We start from the raw sequence: 24,249 nt of genomic DNA on the forward strand, positions 1-24,249 counted from the left end.
TATGCGCATCGCGTCCTTGATGCGCTGCGTTAAGCACAAATGATAGATTTGCGTGATTTCTTTTATATCAGAACGCATACACGCGGGCAGCCAATAATGGCGGCATTTTCGCATGCAGAATAAAAAAATATAAAACAAAACAGAGATATTCTGAAAATCGATGTGATGAAAATGCGAATCAAATCTAAACGTGACAAAACGACGATGGTCATGCGCATATGAGTTTCTCAAGTTTTAGATAATTCGTATTATTTTAATTTTTCGGACTACTGATCCCATCTTCAGCGTTATTTTCACAACGTTTCATTTTATGTAACCACCGACCTTTTGTTTGTGTACCTTGGCGAACTCTGTTATATTTCAGTCGAGCTTGGGAATCTAGTTCCGGCAGACACGACCGAGTATATGTCCTAACTTATTCGCAGTTGTGTCTTAAGTATTGCCCTCACTGAAGATAGGACCTTTAAAGACTGTCCCTTATACTAACAAGGTAACCCTACGTTGCCCTGGATTGAATGATGATCAACGAATGTTACGTACTCGCATATTGTCATCGAAATCGGTGTAATCGCCCATGTTCAATCACATCGATTAATTACCTGCTCTAGCTGGAGACCCATCGTGGTGCATCGAAAGAAAGCTTCACATACCGTTCCACGGTAGCTTAGTTCACAATTCATTGTAGTTTACATTGCACTGTAAAGAATCTACTGTTGATATAAAAAAAGTTATTTCTACATTATGATTTGAATTAAAGTTTAAAATGCAAAAGTAAAGGATCATGGTTCAATTGTGCGCTTAACACAAACATTCATTTCCAACGCGCCCTGTCACCACAAAAAAAACCCTGCTGCCTTTTAATTTTTATCACAAGTGCAATTGAAAAGTTTTATTACCACACAAGCTGAAAAGCCCGATATATAAAATCAACAGTAGGTCCATTTATATGCGACAGGGCGCGTTCAAAATAAATGTTTTAGTTAAGAGCACAATTGATGATTGATAGTTGACTTTTGCAATTTAAGCTTTAATTTAAACTATTATGTATAAAATGATTGTATAGAATATACAGTGGGTTCTCAAATTATTCCTGGTAATATATAACATTAAATAAAGGAGTGATTCTATAACAATACATACGCAATCTGCATGAATTAAAATATCATGTTTAAGCGTATTGTATGACCGGCCAACTCCGGGCGTTCAGCTAGTATATATATATATATATATATATATATATATATAATTCTTTTGAAATGTAGCTAATCTTTTATTAGTCATTTTGCCTTATTTCGTAATCCACATCATCATTCAGTCTCTTAATTACTTTTCCTCTTCGTCTTTATCGTTCATTTTCATCATACATATCTATCACATACAAGTTTTGTGAATATACTATCACGGATACACCTCCCTTCCACCCAACGCGCTGTGCATGATATTTATTTTGATGTCAACCTTTATTTTTATTGCCTTTACCCGCCATTGCTATATGAACTCACTTTTATTTCACCCAATCTCGCTGAGATTACTTTTTTTTTTTGTGTGTGTCTTCAATCTTCCTATGCAATTAATCATTGCCATTTGCGTCGAACAATTAATCCATTCACTCTCGTGAATATCAGTCCGACGAAACGCCGCCGCTGCATCGCTTCCCCCAATTTCTAGTCTGTGACGGCAGGACAATGGCGCGGTGATTCGCAGACGAATTATACGCATGTCCCCAGGTAAATTACCTTTTCTAAAGAAAGTTCATTCATTTCATTATAGACTTTCTCAATTCCTTTTTTTTTTTAAAGATAAGTCTTCGTAACTTCACGAGAGGCTTCGTCGGTCTCTAGCTCTTCAGTTTAAAACAGGGTTTCTATCGATAACATTAGAAACTTCTAGACAACTAGGTTATATAACAAAACAAGATGGCTACCAAGCTGCATGAGCAAACCGCTAGGGAGATGTATTGCAATACGATGAAGACTAACTTTTTATTGTTGTCTGATTAATATCAAATTTCGGGTGCAAGGGAAATTTTCCTGTTTCCCATCGGAGCAGAGTTTCTCCCCTTGGTGTAAATACAGAACATGTTTCGTTATTATATAAAACTAAACTTCTTGGAACGTTAACAACGAGCAAAAGTTATAGCCAGTTGAGTTAAAATAAGTGCTTTATACAAAATTATATGGTAATTTATATGATAATGTTTCTGCTCATTTTTTCCTTAAATACTAATCAAGCGCATACCATAATACTTAGTTCGATGCACTATATCATAACTAAGGTTTATACAGAATTACAGTCAGATTGACCAAGTAGTTTCTGTAAAAACTTCAAAAGTGAATGCGTTATTGTGGTGACGAATTCCTATTAATGACAATTAATACCCAAATGTGTATCGAACAGAAACTATAATATTTAGTTTATTGAACCTTATCATTAAAAAATCAATAAAAATGTCAGACAGATCGGACCGGTAGTTTCAGGGATTAATTATATGCATGTATTCAGGGGAATTATCTTTTTTAAAGAAAATGAATTAATTTCAATGCAGACATTTTAAATCTCTTTTCAAATATGTGTCGTCGTATCTCAACCAGGGACGTGATTGGTCTGTAAATGTTCAATATTACATAGTGTAATATTTCAATATAGACACAAACGTTAAACTAAGAAGCATTTTCATACAAATGCATACTCGCTGCACGTATGGAAATGTTGCCAGTGAGCGATCAGGAAACACAACTAATAAAAGTCTGTTTAAAATACATCGTCTTGCCTTTGCTCACCGCTTTTCCATGAGTGCCAGTCTCTGTATGGTTACGTCGTCTAGTGCCTGTTGATCAGCTGTTTTACTTCGGTGAATAAAACTGGAGAAATGGAGATTTGTTGCAGTTTCCAAGGTTTTATTTAGGGAAAGAAAGTTCGTTCCCGAGGAGAGAGACCAGAAAGAGGCTAACATTATTTCTTTGTACTTGTTTTTTTTTGCTTAATGTTATAATGATCTACGAATAGACAGTTCGTCATGAAATATTCCCGTATATGTCTACATTGTCGTCACGTCTAGTCTAGTCGCTTTCTCGCTTCAAACTACCTCAGAACTTTGTTACTAAAACATGTAATTTCTGTCTAATAATTCTACACACCTGTTTCTAGCGTATTTTGTCTAGGGAGCTAATCCTTGATCCTTCTTACCTCACTCACGCTATGTAAACTATTTCCGTTTGCTACTACGTTATCCTGACATATACTTTATCTAACACTCTCGAATTTCATACTAGTTAACATACTCTCTACTTACTGGTGAAGGGTCGTAATATATAAAAATAAGATTCTCATGGAAAACACTAATAGCTTTCACACAACTAGATAATCCAATGAAACAATATGGCTGGCAAGCAGAATTAACAAAGCATGTATTGCAGTGCTACGAAGACTGTCTGATTAATATAAAATTTCGGGCGCAAGGGAAATAATTCAATTCATTTTCTAATTCCCCATTGGAGTAAAGTTTCTTCTCTTGGCGTAAATACAGAGCAGTTTTTATTATATAGAAAACAAAACTTTTAATTCGTTAAAAACAAGCAAAAGTTATCGCCCGTTGATTTAAGAATGAGAGTGTTATGCTAAATTGATGGTTGAATGTGGTTTTAGTTATGTTCATTTTTGCATTAAATACTAATCTATATTTATAGCTAACTGAGCAATGGATAGATACTATAAAAATTTAAATTGGATTGGATAAGTAGTTGCCAAGAAAAGCTGGAACAAACAGACAGACAAACTAAGATAAATACTATATAGAAAATTAGTGTTTCTTTGTTAAATTAATGTACTTGTTGAGGAATTTCTCCCAGAGGTCTCTTCGTAGAAAAAAAGCATCTGTTGTCAACCTCAATATTTGAAAGCAGCTATATATACTATTTAATAATTAGATTAAAGCAATTAATTATTTTTCCTTTTTCTTTTAAAGTTAATGTGTTCTTATTTTTCTAATGTCATGGCGGAAAATATTAAAAAATTGACATCGTAATTATATGATTGGTTCTCCGCTACGAAACAAGTGCTGTCAAGAATTGAGCATTTCAACACGCTAAAAGAAATAAATGGTAAGATGAACAACACCTTGGAATTTAGAATATTGACTTTGTGTAATTTATATATCTATATATATATATATATATATATAAAATGTAACTGCTGGTTCGTTCGGAATTAATTGTCTAAAAAAACACTGGACGGATGGCTTCCACGTTTTGATATAATATGTTTACTATATCCATGTGTGTTTTTATATATTTCTTTTTAATTATAACATTATACTTAATTTTTCTATGATAAATAGGTAGATGTCTTTGTACCGATAGGCGATTTTTTTATTTAGGGACAATTATTTATTACCGCTTCCTGTCACGTGCCCAGTGTTGCTAATTTAGCGGTTTTCATGCTAGATCTGGAGATTTCGTTTACAATCTAGCGGGAAATTCTAGAAAATCTGGACGTATTTCAAACCCACATACCCGCAAGCGCTTGAAAATACTTTAAAACATAAAATAAATTAATTCATGTAAGTAAAAAAAGAGTAGCATTTATTACCTTTGGTAACAATTATTTATTGATTATTTGTTTTGTTTTTCACCTTTTTTTCGGCGAACAATTCTTAAATCTCGCTATAAAATCGATTTTTCCAAGTACATTTTAGGTGGGGGCATTCCAACCTTCGAAGTTTAATTTAAAATACGAAATTTAGAAGTATTTAGTCGAAAATTGTAAAAAGCAAGAAACAACAGCAAAAAAAAAACTATATCAATACAGTAGAATTTAATTATCTACCAACCTAAATACTTTTAACATGCTAAAACAAAGTTTTTTTTGTTTTTTTATTTTTCTAATTGTGCTGTTTAATTTGCAGTATATTTCAATTTAACTTTTATTATAAAAAGTTTGAGTTTATGATTTGTTTCCTGCAAAAAAAATACCCTCTCTGAAAAAACAGGTAAAATAGCTGATAAAATACGGGAGCTAACCGCTTCAATATAATTCCAAAAAAATATAGTGAGAAAACACGGAACATTTTATATATTGAATATACTATATTTATAATTTTTTTATGGTAGGAAGTGAAAATAAGGAGTTTTTTCTGGGGGGGGGGAATTAGCGATTTTTTAAAATTTCAGATAATAGCGATTTTCTGGACATATCTTTCTCCTGATCTCGCGGTTTTTTTTAAATCTCAGTTGCCAACACTGCATCACTAAAAAGACACTACAGGCTTAATGTAAACAGAATGTGTTTATAATATCGGTAAATTTTCAATGGGTTTAATCACATGATTATTGATAAATTTACCACACGTGGTCGCTTTCCTATTAAATATTCATCGAAAAATGAATGCCGACGTTCAAAGTGTATAAACATTTTTGACCCCTCCTTTTACTTAAAAATTCACCAAAAATCAGGACATTAACCAATTTTAATGAAAATTGCAGTATTTATCAAATAATTATCGCAGAATATAATGAAGTAAGTATTTTTACTTAACTCTTAGTGAAAATGTTTTATTTTGTTTAAACAAAAAATACCTTTACTAAAGTTATGGTTTTCAGTAGTAAATAAAAAACGCAAGAATTTATTTTTGCTTTTTTATATAAATTAAGCATCGTAGTTTGTAACAATAAAACATAATTTGGGTTTGTATTACTGTACACATAGATTCGAAAAAGTTGTCAAAAAACAAATATATAACAAATAAATGTTATCAAAGGCAATATAAGTTACTTTTCTACCAAACTGGATATATTTTTCGTGTTTTTATTCAATGTAACATGTTTATTCAGCTCGAAAAACATACAGTGTTTACCGATGTATTGGAAAATTCAAGATGGCGTCTTATTCTCTCTTTAACACGGTAAGTTTGGGAAAAGGTGTTATAAATAAAAAAAAACGGATAAAATACTGTTAAAACTCGCTCAATATATGTTACCGTGACATAGGTTTACATATATTCGGCGGGTTTTTAATAGTATTTTTTATAGTTTTTTATTTATAACACCTCATCCCAAACTTACCGTGTTAAAGATAGAATAAGACGCCATCTTGAATTTTCCAATACATCGGTAAACACTGTATGTTTTTCGAGCTAAATAAACATGTTACATTGAATAAAAACACGAAAAATCTATCCAGTTTGGCAGAAAAGTAACTTATCTTGCCTTTGATGACATTTATTTGTTATATATTTGTTTTTGACAACTTTTTCGAATCTATGTGTACAGTAATACAAACCCATGAATTCTCGCATACTATTCAGGAAATTAAAGATTCAATTAGATTCCTATTTCAGTCACCTGAATTATTTAGGGTGAAATGAGTTTAGGAATTTATAGCCAAACCTAAATATTTTTTTTTCTTTCTTTTGCTTAAAAAATAGCATTAATACAGTAATTTAGGTAAAATTTGCATAGAATACTCTGCTTTACTGTTGTTGTAAAAATGGAACGGAAATTTGAATTTCGTTCACTTTTAAATTCGGTACATTTTTACATTACGTCCAACTCATCGTTCACGTTCGACAGATCAACTTTTATAGCTTTTCGGGTATGCTGGCAAGGTTAGGGGTGTCTATTCCGAAAGCCGTTCTTAACATGGATAGATTGGCAGGTGTGTCAGAAATTTCGTGAAAAATAGTGAATAATTCCACCCCGTTTTTCCAAGCTATAGTTATACTCCTCGAAAAATGTAACTCAAGCCCTAATTTTTTTCAATTAAGGGAGCAAGAACCAAGGTTTTATTAAAAAAAAAAACAAACAAAAAAAACAAACAAACAATGTGTTTTCTTTAAAAAAAAAAGAAGGTTTTAAACTTCGGACTTTACAGGTAAATTTCTAAAAAACATTGCTTTTTTGTTTTAAATTTGAATATATTATTTATTGACCTTTTCTCTTCAATTTGTGATATATAACACTTTGGTGAGTAAATTATTTACTTTTTAATAGACATTTCAAAATGGGAGGCGTGAATTATTCGACATCCTGTCTTTCCAAGCTTATAACTACTCGAAAAATGTAATTCAAGCCTTTTTTTTCAATTAAAGGAGCAAGAACCAAGGTTTCATAAAAAAAAAAAAAAAAAAAACAACCTGGTTTTAAAAAAAATAGTCTTTAAACTTCGAACTTTACAGGTAAATTTCTAAAAAACACTACTTTTTTGTTTTAAATTTGAATATATTACTTATTGACCATTATTATTATTATTCAATTTGTGATATATAAAACTTTGGTGAGTAAATTAATTATTTACTTTTTAATAGACACTTGAAAATGGGGGGGGCGTGAATTAAAAAAAAACGTTTGTCTAAAATATTATATTCGGTTTATTGGAAAGGGCATAAAATTTCACATTGACCCTGAAATATCGTAAAAATAGAATCAATAGAAAAATTTTGATAGATTTTTAAAGTTTAAAAATTAAAAAATATTGAGTTCGTAAAATTCATTAGTTTTTTAAAAAATAAAAAAAAATATTTCTATTACTTTTAAAACAACTTTATTAGTTTATTTTGGAAGTATAATCCATAAAGAAAATAAACAACCCACTTTTAAATGAGAAATTACGAGATTTTTATATTTTATTCGCAGTTTCGTGATAAGGGTGTCAAAAATACTGATACATCTACTAGATTGGAGTGTTTATTCGTTGTAAACGAACCCTACAACCTATAAATGTCGACATTTCCAATGTGAATGGTAAGCTGGACTTATGTAAAAAATAACAAAAAGATATACCAAACTGACTTTTTCGTTTAAAAATGGAATTATTTCCCTTTCGTTATTAACTTTTTTTTAAAAATAAATATTTTGTGTTTTATATACATAAAGTACAATTGTTGAATGTTACTGTTTTTATTATATTCGTTTGAGGGAGGCACAATTAAAAAATTAAGAAAGATTAAAACGAAGCGAAATTTAAGTTTCTGTTCCATTTTTACAATAACCGTAAAACAGCGCATACTCAGCAAGTTTTATCGTAATTTATAAGCATTATGTTGAAACACTAAATCAACATTTTATTTATTTTTTTGCATAATTAATGATGGAAGTATTTTTCTGTTTATTTTCTGAACATCTGTTAAAAAAATAATTTGTACATTCTCTTGAAAAAAAAAGAATCAAATTTTTCTCTACTTTCACATAACTATTTACAGTGTTCATCTGTTCTTTTTATAATAAAAATTCCGTTTTCAAAGAGAAACGTTTACTGACAAAGTTCTTTAAAAAAAGTGCAAGTTTTCCTGAAAAAACAACTTTCACCTAACAATTTATATTAAAAAATAAATCTTTTTTTTGGGGGAAAAATAACAACTTTTATTGATTAAAAAAATTGCAAAAAATAATAAAAGTAAATAAACGAACAAAATGCAATTTTTCTTGAGGAATGTGTTCATTTTAACAAACTGAACCACAGCAACGCGTGGCCGGGTACAGCTAGTATATATATATATATATATATATATATATATATATATATATATATATATATATACGTTTTATTTTTTATGACCGTATCTTTCTGTTAAGTTACATTATTGTTTCAGCTACCCGGCCGTTTTTTGGCAGTCTGTAGCTTCCTCAGACTTTTACAGAAATGTTCGTTATACGTCTGAATCAATATGCGCATATAGACCCGTGTATACGCCTCCTTTGAGGTATGGGTGTCGATGTGTGTATGTATCTGTGTATGAGCGCATCCATGCTTACGTACACGCACCCAATGTAGCACCTTAAGGAAAATTTGACGTCAGCGGGAGCGGCGCGAGTGTCTATCCATGCATGCGCGCATATGCGCATATATTTGCACGCCAGGGCGGAAATGTATGTGTACATGTGAACATTTCTTTAAGTATATATGTGTGTACGTGCGCATATGTGTGCTCGCGCGCGCGGCCGCTAGCTAACCCTCTCCAAACAATTAACAACAAATAAAAACCAAATAAATAAACCGAATCACAGCCCCCCCCGCTCCGAACCTAAGCGAACACCCAACAGGACAAGACATACTTTTCAAGAAATCATCTCACCAACGAAACGCCAAAAACTTGAACATTAAGACTCGAATTTTAAAGTAACCCCCTCCTGCTACCCGCACATATCCCCTTCCCCCTCCATGTATCCCTATGCCCTCAGCCACACCAGAAATTAACTTCCCAGACGCTTCCCCACAAGGTCCTTAAATTCCAAAACTAAAACATTACCAACATACCAAGCACCCTCTCCCACCTTTCCCCCTTGTTCCCTTCCTCTTTTTTCCGCTCTTCTCGCACCCTCCCCTGATATCATTCACTCTTTTATCCCATCATAACGAACATTTCTGTAAAAATCTGAGGAAGCTACAGACGGCAAAAAATGGCCGGGTAGCTGAAACAATAATGTAACTATACAGAAAGATACGGTAATAAAAAATAAAACGCATATTTGCTCTACAACAGTATTGATCACTTTCTTCAGTTTTTATTAATTACAATTTCTACTAAATATATATATATATATATATATGATTAGTTTTTGTGGAAAAAGAATTCCAGCAGAGTGCTCAATTAAAAGGAAAATCCAAATTTTAAGAGCGTACTTATATTTTGTGTACAGAAAGTTGTTAGTTGAGACAGGTCATTGGTACCGTCGGTTTCAAACCCGATAATAAGGCCCGTTTAAGGTATCCTTATCGAGCTCTCTTCAGCCAATATTCGTCTATCTTATAACCGGAAGTGTGAAGTATATATACCTCGCGAATCCACGTTCAAATCTCGTTTTGTTTAATCCCCCCCCCCTTTTTTTTTTTTTTTTTTTTTTTATCTATCTATATCTATATATATATATATATATCAGGTAATGTAATACCTAATTTTCAACTTTGAATTATTTAAATTTAAGATCTAATTTCGAAAAAATGTTTTTTTTTTTATATGAATCGATTTTAATTTGAACCCCATTTAATTTTAAAATCTCTTTCCTTATGTATAAAAACTTTAAAATCTGTATTGGTATCGGTTAAAAACTTAAAAATTCGTTTAATTATATCGAACATTTAAAAATTTCCAAAAATACGTTTAAAGTTTTAAAAAATATATTTTTAATTATATCGAATCACGTTTAAAAATTTCGAAATACGTTTAAAAATTATTTTTAAAAAACCCAAATCTTTCAAGGTTTGGGGAAGTGAGTATTTATCTATCCTAAGTGATTTCCCTAGTTTATTAACATTATTATATTTTTCTATAGTTTTAAATTCGAAATAGATTATAAATTACATTTATAAAATATAATATATATATATATATATGACATTAATTAAAAATCTATAATATAATTGCGATTAAAATCCAAGTTTACCGACTAATTATTTATGTATTTACAATTTTTTTCCCTTATATATATATATATATAAAAACAACATCTAAGTGTTGTTCTTTTCATTGATCCAATTTATTAGGAGACCCTTCCTTCTATGTATGCAACTTTTCAAAGCTTCACTCCTCACATTTAAACATTTTATTTTTGGGTCATGAATGGACCGGAGGATGTAGTATTTCTCTGCGTTACAGAGTGAGCATTGACTTAATTCCGGGACGTAGGCTGGTCTATGCTCTATTTTTCTCCATTTTATGGAAAAGGGTGTAATTTTTTCTTTAAGCTCCCACACGCGGGTAGCTAATGCTGTATTCATCCTTGTTTTAGCTCTAAAGGAGCTCATATGTGCATAATATCTTTGTTTAAATTGGCCTTTTGTCATACCTATATATATTTCCGGTATATTTGTGGATTGTTCCGTTACTGTGGCCTCATAGACAAGGGATTCAGCTTTACAATTACCCTTACTTACCTTTTCTTAGCCTTCTAGACAAACATTTTCCAAGAACACATAGACTACATAAACTTTTTAATAGAAACACGGTGAAAGTTAGTTACTCGACAGCTCCATCAATAAAGTCGATAATATCCAAAGAACCAAAAAAGATAGATAACGCAGGCTGCTCTTGCAGGACCAAAAATAGCTGTCCATTGGAGGGTAATTGTAAAGCTGAATCCCTTGTCTATGAGGCCACAGTAACGGAACAATCCACAAATATACCGGAAATATATATAGGTATGACAAAAGGCCAATTTAAACAAAGATATTATGCACATATGAGCTCCTTTAGAGCTAAAACAAGGATGAATACAGCATTAGCTACCCGCGTGTGGGAGCTTAAAGAAAAAAATACACCCTTTTCCATAAAATGGAGAAAAATAGAGCATAGACCAGCCTACGTCCCGGAATTAAGTCAATGCTCACTCTGTAACGCAGAGAAATACTACATCCTCCGGTCCATTCATGACCCAAAAATAAAATGTTTAAATGTGAGGAGTGAAGCTTTGAAAAGTTGCATACATAGAAGGAAGGGTCTCCTAATAAATTGGATCAATGAAAAGAACAACACTTAGATGTTGTTTTTATATATATATATATATAAGGAAAAAAAATTGTAAATACATAAATAATTAGTCGGTAAACTTGGATTTTAATCGCAATTATATTATAGATTTTTAATTAATGTCATATATATATATATATATTATATTTTATAAATGTAATTTATAATCTATTTCGAATTTAAAACTATAGAAAAATATAATAATGTTAATAAACTAGGGAAATCACTTAGGATAGATAAATACTCACTTCCCCAAACCTTGAAAGATTTGGGTTTTTAAAAAATAATTTTTAAACGTATTTCGAAATTTTTAAACGTGATTCGATATAATTAAAAATATATTTTTTAAAACTTTAAACGTATTTTTGGAAATTTTTAAATGTTCGATATAATTAAACGAATTTTTAAGTTTTTAACCGATACCAATACAGATTTTAAAGTTTTTATACATAAGGAAAGAGATTTTAAAATTAAATGGGGTTCAAATTAAAATCGATTCATATAAAAAAAAAAAACATTTTTTCGAAATTAGATCTTAAATTTAAATAATTCAAAGTTGAAAATTAGGTATTACATTACCCGATATATATATATATATATATATATATATATATATATATATATATATATATAGATATAGATAGATAGATAAAAAAAAAAAAAAAAAAAGGGGGGGATTAAACAAAACGAGATTTGAACGTGGATTCGCGAGGTATATATACTTCACACTTCCGGTTATAAGATAGACGAATATTGGCTGAAGAGAGCTCGATAAGGATACCTTAAACGGGCCTTATTATCGGGCTTGAAACCGACGGTACCAATGACCTGTCTCAACTAACAACTTTCTGTACACAAAATATAAGTACGCTCTTAAAATTTGGATTTTCCTTTTAATTGAGCACTCTGCTGGAATTCTTTTTCCAAAAAAACTAATCATATTCGCCCCCACCAGGAATTTACGGTAAATACCAATAGCCTAGTGGTTGAGCACTATCGGGAAAGAACACCACAAAACAGGAAGTAAAGACCACCTTCTTTAAAAACAACCGGAGATGGAACAATATACCTTAAATTACTCCACTAAAAATATACCAACACCAAGTAACCAGCTGTATACAAGAATCCTACTATCGAAATTGAAGATGTAATTCAGAGGATGAGATGGAAGGTTATAAACGAAACAAACATCCAAGAGAATGTGAAAAACAATTTTGGATTAAAATCTATAAAATACCCGAGTAAAGTGGAAGAATTAGAAAATTTTGAAAAAGATTTACTAGACATTATCGCTAAGCTTGAATTTAAACATAGATCAAATCAATTTCAAAAAACAATGACAGCTGATATCAAAAAAATAAAAAGAGAAAATGAGACGATTGTTTTCTCAGATAAAACGAAAAATTTATATAAAATGGAAAAGGAACAGAAAAAACAACTTGTACTAAACTCAATTACAGAAAAATACCAGGTAGCAAGAAAAGATACTTATAAATCTATTAACCAAGAGGCTACAGAAGTTGCCACAAAATTAGGTATAGAATACAGAGTAAATAGGTTAGCAAAGAAAAATGTGTTTATAACTTTAAAAGACCACAAGGAAAATTTTAATAATAGGCCAACCTGCAGGTTAATAAACCCGGCTAAAAGCGAAATCGGTCTAGCTAGCAAGTCTATACTTAGAGAAATAGTAAAAGAGATAAAAAGAAAATCAAATCTTAATTTGTGGGAAGACACTAGCGCGGTACTGGACTGGTTTAAAAACATAACTGAACCACACAAATGTAAGTTTACACAACTGGATATCGTCGATTTTTACCCTTCAATCACTAAGGAAATCCTAGAAAAATCGTTGATCTTCGCATCAAAATATAGAAAGATAAGTGAGCTCGATAAGGAAACAATCATGCAAGCTCGACAGACCCTTTTATTTTTTGACGATAAAACGTGGGTCAAAAAATCAAACCCCGAAGACCCCTTTGACGTAGCGATGGGGGCGTATGACAGTGCTGATATCTGCGATCTGGTTGGACTTTTTCTACTGGAGACCATGAAATATAAATTCCCAGATCACTTTTTTGGATTATATAGAGATGATGGACTTTGCCTATCGCGTGACTACAATGGATGTGCACTAGACAGGCTTAGAAAAGACCTAACTGAATTTTTTAAGGAACTAGGCTTTAAAATAATAATACAGACAAATTTAGATAGAGTAGATTTTTTAGATGCCACTCTAGATCTCGAGAAGAAAATACACAAACCCTTTCACAAACTAAATGAAAAACTCATGTATATAAATAAGGGTTCATGCCACCCACCCACAGTGTTTAAAAATATGGTAGCGAACATTAGCCAAAGGATTTCACGGCTTTCTACGAACGCTGAAGTGTTCGAGAAAGCAGCACCATATTATAATGACGCACTGCATCAAAGTGGGTTCAATGAAAACATAAAATTTCAACAAACCCAGAATAAAGAAAATATAAAACGAAAGAGGAAACGGAAAATAATCTGGTTCTTACCTCCGTTTTCATTGAACACTAAAACTAGAGTAGGGCATTGTTTTCTTAGCCTTCTAGACAAACATTTTCCAAGAACACATAGACTACATAAACTTTTTAATAGAAACACGGTGAAAGTTAGTTACTCGACAGCTCCATCAATAAAGTCGATAATATCCAAAGAACCAAAAAAGATAGATAACGCAGGCTGCTCTTGCAGGACCAAAAATAGCTGTCCATTGGAGGGTAATTGTAAAGCTGAATCCCTTGTCTATGAGGCCACAGTAACGGAACAATCCACAAATATACCGGAAATATATATAGGTATGACAAAAGGCCAATTTAAACAAAGATATTATGCACATATGAACTCCTTTAGAGCTAAAACAAGGATGAATACAGCATTAGCTACCCGCGTGTGGGAGCTTAAAGAAAAAAATACACCCTTTTCCATAAAATGGAGAAAAATAGAGCATAGACCAGCCTACGTCCCGGAATTAAGTCAATGCTCACTCTGTAACGCAGAAAAATACTACATCCTCCGGTCCATTCATGACCCAAAAATAAAATGTTTAAATGTGAGGAGTGAAGCTTTGAAAAGTTGCATACATAGAAGGAAGGGTCTCCTAATAAATTGGATCAATGAAAAGAACAACACTTAGATGTTGTTTTTATATATATATATATATATATATAAGGAAAAAAAATTGTAAATACATAAATAATTAGTCGGTAAACTTGGATTTTAATCGCAATTATATTATAGATTTTTAATTAATGTCATATATATATATATATTATATTTTATAAATGTAATTTATAATCTATTTCGAATTTAAAACTATAGAAAAATATAATGTTAATAAACTAGGGAAATCACTTAGGATAGATAAATACTCACTTCCCCAAACCTTGAAAGATTTGGGTTTTTAAAAAATAATTTTTAAACGTATTTCGAAATTTTTAAACGTGATTCGATATAATTAAAAATATATTTTTTAAAACTTTAAACGTATTTTTGGAAATTTTTAAATGTTCGATATAATTAAACGAATTTTTAAGTTTTTAACCGATACCAATACAGATTTTAAAGTTTTTATACATAAGGAAAGAGATTTTAAAATTAAATGGGGTTCAAATTAAAATCGATTCATATAAAAAAAAAAAACATTTTTTCGAAATTAGATCTTAAATTTAAATAATTCAAAGTTGAAAATTAGGTATTACATTACCCGATATATATATAAATATATATATATATATATATATATATATATATATATATATATATATATATATATATATATATATATATAGATATAGATAGATTAAAAAAAAAAAAGGGGGGGGGATTAAACAAAACGAGATTTGAACGTGGATTCGCGAGGTATATATACTTCACACTTCCGGTTATAAGATAGACGAATATTGGCTGAAGAGAGCTCGATAAGGATACCTTAAACGGGCCTTATTATCGGGCTTGAAACCGACGGTACCAATGACCTGTCTCAACTAACAACTTTCTGTACACAATATATATATATATATATATATATATATATATATATATATATATATATACGCAATAACTCAGTCTGTAGGCTCGAAATTTGATATACAGAGTACTGAGATTTGGAAAAATCTATGTAATCGGTTTTCGGACAAAAATTTGGCTGGTAAGGGGTCAAAGTTCAACGATTTGACCTTTGATAACTCTAACAAACTCCTCCGACAATTTTGGGTCTAAACACTAGAAATTTTAGATAGAGGTTCCATGAACATGGATCTAACTTAATAACTTGATTTGAGTCCAAAACAATAAATGTCAAGGGGTCATAATAGGGGTCAAATTAAAAAACGCCGGGCACCCATGCTAGTACACACACACACACACACCCACACCCACACACACACACACACACAAACACGCATATATATATACATATATATATATACACACGGCCATATCTTATGTAAATTGGGTAGTTAAATGAAGAGAATACGATCAATTCCTCAAAAAGAGGATTTATCGGGATAATACAAAGCTCAACAAATTGTATTGGAGCTTATAAAGAAATAAATAAAGGGGGTGTATAAAGATATAACACTAAATGATACATACTTTTTTAATAAATCCATAAATATTAGTATATAGTTATATATTTAAAGGAAGAGGATGAAAATATAAAACTATATACTAATATTTATAAACACACACACACACACACACACACACACACACACACATATATATACATACATAGTTTACGTGGTTTTGTTGTTGATTTTTTAAACGATATATAAAGGTTAACGTCTCCGCCTCGGAGAACCGTTGTTTTTCTTAGAAAGTCGCCCATTTTTTATTTGGACGTATTTTTAATTTATTTATTTATTATTTTTAAAAACAGTAATCTACGGCCACGCATGTTTCGGAGCCCTACTCCTCTTCAACGTAGCTTGACCGTTGTTAGGATTCGAACATATATATATATATATATATATATATATATATATATATATATATATATATATATATATATACAGGGTGATCCCCTCCAAAAAAAAAACCCAGATGACATTCAATTGTTTTTTCTGAGCATTTTACAGTCAACGGAGAAAAAAAGGCCAAATACCCTTGTGTTTTGATGTGATGTTTGGCATATAATAAACTAGTTATGACCAAAGTTTCATTTCATTCGGACACAACACTAAGAAACGGGGCCTAATTAGAGTTCGGGTCTGTTTTTTGGGTCGCCCCGTATATATATATATATATATATATATATATATATATATATATATATATATATATATATATATAATCTTTGAAGTTTTTAACCTTTAAAACTATACAAAAATATATATTTTATCAGTCGTTAGAAAACCATCTACTCAGTAAGTCATTCAATCACCTGCAATCACTCCACCAAACCGCTCTAGAATTTACTATAGCACTAATAATTTATTTTTTAAGAGATCATCAGTTGCTTACCATGAAACACTGTTTCGGGGATTTAAAAACAAAACAGCATATTACATCATGGCTCCCCAGCAGTGTTGATCAAACACCACCTCCCTTAATCTTAGGAAGAAGACATGTTACAAATATTTGATCTAATTCCCGATTCTTAATTGCATTACTAACCTTTTCATGCTATAAAAATGAATTTCTTACCCGTGTGATTCATCAGTTTCCAAATTTAAAATTGATATATTTTTTTAATTTACCAGTCTTGTATTTATAAGATTAGGATTAATCCATTTAACTACTTATCACCCCCACTATGATTAGTATTTTGTATATTTACATACATATTTATTTAAAATTAAATAATAAAAATATCCATAAAATAAATGACAATGGTCAAACCGGCGAAAACTTTCAAACCGACCTGATACATTACTTTATTGATTGTGTTTTGGCCAAGGAAGTCTCTGGTCGGCTTTGGACATGATTGAAACCGCTGTTTCCGGACAATTCTCAACTGGAACCTTAGATATTCAACGTCTCTATCAACTGCGCTACGGGCTCCGTAGGTCAATCAAGGTTGGATTTTTTGCTCTTATAAATCCTCGTTTATTCATTATCTGATCTTCCATGGTCGGGTCCATACCGAATGATATATATATATATATATATATATATATATATATATATATATATATATATATATATACATATATATATATTATTTAATTCGAATTTATTATGATGATGAGTATTATTTATTCATGTATTTATTGCGGATTATTATCCTCATAATAGGAACTCCGAAGCTCCTAAATGCATTCTCAGCCAGAGGCTTACTTGTCCAAAACCTGGTGAGTCGACAACAACTATGGATGGCAGTAATTGTTGAGAATGCAGTTAGGAGATTCGGAATTCCTATCCCGTCACGATTTCCACCTGACGAAGGCCAAAGGATTAATTGGTCGAAACGTCAACAAACAACTAAAAAAGATGAGGATAATAGCCTGCAATAAATAAATAAATAAATAATACTCATCTTAATAATGAATTACAATTAAATCATATCTCGACCTGGTACATACTCTGTTTATCATATCCCCTCACCAGCGTATACAAATGTGAGTTTGATATTCATTAGAATCTACTTTTCTCTCATGTAACAATAAACGTTACTCCCAAGACCGCTCTTAGACGGAGTCTATAATTTGTTAGTGTTCAATCAATTGGTAGAATAGATTCTATCGTTTACAGAATATCGATTGACAAAAAGATTTGACTACAAAACTGAATTAATCTACAAACCAATTGCACCCAAAACACATTTGAAGTTTCAGAATTACTTTTAGATGAGGATTTCTTATTTGTATTAATTCCAACTAGCAGGACCCGTGGAAATTCCACGGTAGTTAAAATCTTTTAAAACACATCAATAAGAAATTCCTTATTGTTATATTACAAAAATGAACGTATGGAAGCAAGTAGAACAAATAAAGAACTTTAGTTAAAACTTTTATTGATGGCCAATGCGAACGTAACTGATGCTATTGATATTGTCAGGAAGTGCTGGTGATGATTGAGGCGGTGACAGGGACGTGGATCAGCTGCTTGGAGTGAGAATAGTGGTCAGTCAGCAGGTTCTGGGGAGTCAGACTGTGAATTAAAAAAAAACTGTGTGACATTGTTGACATCGGTTTTGTGGAAGTTCTGATGACTCCAAGTTGTTTAATATTTCAGGACATTTTGGATTACATGTATAGGTAAGGAATAGGTCTGGCTTTCCATATTTACGGAAAACTGCCATTGCATCTTGATACAGTTGTTGAAAATTCCTAGGACTTCCTGTAAATGAAGATAGTAGAATAACTGGTACACCAAAATCGCCATCTTCATTCCTTGCTAAATGATCCATTAAGCCAGAATATTGAGCAGCTCTTGGTTAACTTTGATAGCTTTTAATGAAGTTAAATAAGCAACCGTCGACTTTTGCATATGCAATAGACTTTTCTATTTATTTTGAATTTTATTCAATGAAGATTTGGAAATTTACAAATATTTTTTAAGTCGAATTATTGATATAGATTTCAATTAATGCATCACAACTTCCTGATAATATAAATAGAACACTTTGAATTTTCTGTACAAAAGTTTTTTCCATAAAAACATTGTAATCTGTTATAATATTCAGATTCTTGTGTATTACATGCATATAAAATGAAGTGTTTTTGTAAATCTTACGAAGTACAGTTAAATTTTGATTTTTCGATAATCAAAATGATTTGAGGTAGGTTGTACCTATCAAATTTATGTCAATGTTATATAATTAAGTAAAGTTAAATAAACTGTACACTATTTTTCATCAAATTATGAATTTTAAATATAAGGAAAGCAATTAAAAAAATTTTTTTTCCAAAATCATATTTACATCCAAGTTAATTTTTAGATTCCATAGCTGTTCCTGATTGTTTTCATAACACTTCACGGTAAACAATATTCTTAGTATATGTTACACCACGCTTTCTTTCCTGATTATCATCTCTGTGTATTAGCATTACCTTAAATTTCAAACTGTGCTTAGATCGAGCTCTTGAACATGCCACATACAGTTGACCATGAGAAAATAAAGGCTGTTGAAGATATATACCAACCTTATCAAAAGTTTGGCCTTGTGCTTTATTGATGGTCAGTGAATATGCTAATCGTATTGCAAACTGTATCCGATGTAATGCAAACGAACATTTGTATCACTTGGCTTTAACTTAATTCTTGGAATGATAACTGTGGAATCTCTATTAGATCCATTAATTAAAATAGCAATGATGCTGTTTTGATGACATTCTTTTATTTTCATCCTAGTTCCATTACAAAGTCCTTGATTTATGGATAAATTTCGCAGTCGCATTACTATTGCCCCTATTTTCACATTAAGTCGGTGAGGTGACATTCCAGATGGAGTTAATGAATTTATGAACTCGACAGGATAATTTGGAAGTTCAGCATAATCATCGGAGATGTAATCAGTACTTAAATATGTATTTATGCCTCCGGGAAGATTATTTAGAATTTCTACATTTAATGTTAAACATTCTGTATTTTTTGGAGTCATGATGATTCTATTTTCCATTTCTTGAGGGCTGCAATCAAATATTTCTGAGATTAGAGAACCATTACATACCGAATCATCAGGAACATCTATGGCATCTACAGGAACGTCATTAAGACTGCTCGTTAGTGTACCATTGCCAAGATGAAGGAGCCATCTAGAAAACTCCTGTTCATTTATGTTAGTTCTGACGTTTTGTGTTAGTTGTAATTGACTGAAATGATGCCACATAGGGCATCTTTTAAGACAGGTTTCTTTAATACATGTGGCACTACTGGCAAAATTTGCCTGAAGTCACCACCAAACATTTTATCGTTACCCATTATATCTTGTAAACATCTATCTATAGCAGTGCATGATTAGGTATCATAGAGGCTTCGCCCATGATGAATACCATTATCTTTCTCAAAAAAGAAGCATGCTCTGATACAGGAGAAACGTTACAGACACTGGTTTCTGTCAGAGGTACAGGTAGTTTGAATATACTGTGGAGTGTTTTCCCTGAAGTTAGTAGCATTGCAGCAATGCTGCAGTGGCGGTTACAGTACTGCTGGAGGTGAAGTAATCATATAACATGTTGAATAAAAAGGTTTTTCCTGATCCGGCTGGGGCATCTAAATAGAAGCAATTGTTGTGTGGGGCTACTTTTTCAGTTGCCATGACAGCCTTGATTATATTATTAAAGACCTCTAATTGTTCATTGTTTAACAATTCAACATTAGGCCCGTTTGTATTTTGAGTAATATTATCTATTGGAGGATCACCTGTTGGTTCAGGTAAACCCATCGCCTGGCAAGAAGAACCATGCTCATTAAATATTGCTTTTATCAAATGAATAACTGGGGGATATGTATATACACTGGCCCCCGCCCTTTGCGGCCCGGGCGACAAGATCAAAGTGTAGTATTTGTTCCAACAGATACTGCAAGCAAAGACCATATGTGGGGGTAACCCCACATATCTATCTTGGTCAGTGTAGGGGCAACCCTTCATACCAACAGTTCCTATCGAACTCCCATTTCCCACTCATCGGGAGCTGGTCCCCATTCCCCCCTCTCTCTCTCCACATTAAAAAACGGCCCTGTTGCCTAATTTGCTCAGTGGGGAAGCAAATAAATACAAACTGGGGGATATGTATAATATATCCACCAGTCCACTACACTTTACCGTAAAATTCGGCTAAAACAATTGTTGACAAATTACCTCATTTGAATCGATATTGTCTGCTTGTGACAATTGAAGCGAAAACCTTATTAGGTATTAAATGCTAAAACATTGTAATACAGCTGGCTAATTGGCTATAAAGTAAGTTATTCCGAACTTTGATCTAACATTTTAATAAAAAAAGAAAAGTTTAACATTTTCTTGTATCTTTTTTTTTATATTAAGAAAAATGTAAGCATCACGCTGAAATAATAAAAATACCATTCTTAATAAGGGGAGAGGGTTTGACTATTCTAAACCTTCACCTAAATAACCATTTAATGAAAAAAATGTTTAAAATGTTCTTGTATCTTTTTTTTATAATTTTCGTTAAATAAGAAAAATCAGTAAACTTTGATAACACTATTGTAAGAATCACGCTGAAAGCCATTCTTAATATGGGGAGGGGGTTATCTATTCTGAAACTTTACCTAACAATGTAAAAAAAATAAGGGAAAATATATGTATGAACAATAAATATTTCTTCAGTTAAATAAATTATACTGTAAATCTTTAAATAAGAAATAAATATTTATTTAAACCATAATTATTGAAACAGTATTTTACTGCATAAAAAACGGTTATGGGGAGAAGGGTTAACTATTTTGAACCTTCACCTAAATAGCGATTTAATGAAAAAAAAATTTAATGGTCTTGTATCTTTTTTTTTATAATTTGTTTTAAAATAAAAAACAAAAAACTTTGATACCGCTATTGTAAGAATCATGCCGAAAGCCATTCTTAATATGGGGAGGGGGGTTAACTATTCTGAAACTTCACCTAACAATGTAATAAAAATAATGGAAAAAATATATGTATGAACAATAAATATTTCTTTAGTTAAATAAATTATACTGAAAATCTTTAAATAAGAAATAAATATTTCTTTAAATAAATTAAATCGTAAGTAATGAAACAAAGTGTTTTATTTCATATTAAAAAAATTGTTGTGTCAATTTGTTATAGTATTTAAATATGTATGCCCTGTCGGTGGGCATTAGAAGATGATGACTGCCTGTAAAAGAAGCAAAATGTTACAAAATTACTCGATTCGTCATTAAATAACACGAAAAAGGATTGATATGCCGTAAAAGAAAAACAGAACAAGACGTAAAATATGTTTTGACTCTGTGTTACTCAGTGTATTTGCGAATGGTGACTTTGGTGATTTATTTAATAAAGTCATTCTTGACTTTTGTAACATTTATTTCGAAACATATTTTTTGTTATGTAAGGTTTCTCAAAAGTAAATAAAAAAAATGATAAAGTGGCACAGTAAAAAAAAAACGAACTCGTAACGTTAAATGTAAAAAATATATTTATTACTGAATAAAATAGAATAAGCGTTCCGTATTAACTACATTAATAAACAGAAGACATCGTTAAAAATGTAAGTAAAATACTATTTAAACTGTGGAACGATACCTTCTATGCATAATCGTCTTTAAAATAATCCAGAACTATAAATAGACAGTTCATATATATATATATATATATATATATATATATATATATATATATATATATATATATATATATATATATATATATATATATATATATATATATATTTAATTTATTAGTTAAAAAAATCATTAAACCCTTTTATTTTCCAAAACTTCCCGAACAATATATATATATATATATATATATATATATATATATATATATATATATATATGTTACTATTCTCAGCTTCGACTTTTTTTTATATTATTTTCACAATTTTCTCACAACGTTTTGGTCGATGTAGCCTACGATCTTCTTCGGGTGTACTTTGTCGAACTTGAGAAATTTTTTGTCGAACTCGGGAATCTTTTTCTCTGCCCTACCTGAAAATGATAACCTATAAGGTCATGACTAGCGGAACAATGACTTTACGTTATAAATTGAATTACGGGATCCATTTGAGCTTCAGTAGGTTTTCCTGTGTGCGACAGAAAGATTCCCGAGTTCGACAGAAAGTGTTATGAGTTCGACAAGACACATTTGAAAAAGATTGAAGGTTACATCGGCCGACACGTTGTCAAATTAACATCCAAGATTAGAAAAGTAGTCCGTAAAATGCAATAATCCAAAATACAATTATAGTCTGAATAAATACGTAATGATAAAACTAGATCTTTGAAGTAACTGGCTTCGACAATATCACAAATATTGTTTATATTCTGTGATGTGATACAGCTAACCAGCACAAATATTAAGGTTTCTGGTTTCTTGCCGAAACAGATGAGTGCGTGATCTTATACAAGATAAACTTTTAATGTTGAACGAATGAAAGAGTAGCCACTGAGTATGTGCTAAATTCATCAAAAGACTTAATTGAGTGACAAAATATCATTAATAAAATCGTATTTATAATTATACAGTGTATATTTATTTTGTCTCACACACGCACATACATATATATTTATATAATATAAAGCTGAATGTGTGTGTGTGTCTCTCTCTCTGGTCATATATATATATATATATATATATATATATTAAGTAATGTGATCGATAATTTAAAATTTAAAAATCAAATTATAATTAAATTAAAAATCCGTTTCATAAGAAGGAACAACAACAAAATCAATTATCTGTACGATCGTTTCGGAAGACAGTGTTTTTATTGTGGTAGACATCAAGTTACGGACAATAATTATTACATATAGTTTTTTAATAAACAAGGTCTCCTCGTCAGCAAATTTTGGAGGGATTTATTAAATTTAAAAGACACCATAAATGGACCTAGCATTAAAAGTAAGGCAGATAAAAATAATTCTCTGTCAAACCAAACTACTCTATCCAACTATATTTGGCAACTAAAAAATAGCAATATTTATTTCAACTTAAAATGGCGAGTAATTGAGTCTTGCAAACCATATAAACCAGGAGATAAATTCTGTGCACTATGTACAATAGAGACCCTAAAAATTTTAAAATATGAAGATATAAAAAATGCAACCACACTATTAAATTCAAGACAGGAACTAATATTCACATACAGTCATAAACGTTGGGTTAAATT

At 31.0% G+C, this 24,249-nt stretch overlaps 1 long non-coding RNA gene across 1 annotated transcript in view; it reads left to right on the forward strand.

The window, feature by feature from the left end:
- Window positions 1–1,482: 1,482 nt before the first annotated feature.
- The window catches only part of LOC145291603 (uncharacterized), a 312,724-nt gene continuing 289,957 nt past the window's right edge, over window positions 1,483–24,249 (forward strand). Inside the window, exon 1 of the long non-coding RNA XR_013869464.1 lies at window positions 1,483–1,727. This is a non-coding gene — a long non-coding RNA (uncharacterized LOC145291603). The remainder of the gene's footprint in view (window positions 1,728–24,249) is intronic.

This window comes from Euprymna scolopes, chromosome 12 (assembly GCF_053919585.1).
Source record: "Euprymna scolopes isolate OS-2025 chromosome 12, ASM5391958v1, whole genome shotgun sequence".
In the NCBI taxonomy this organism is placed as follows: Eukaryota; Metazoa; Mollusca; class Cephalopoda; order Sepiida; family Sepiolidae; genus Euprymna; species Euprymna scolopes.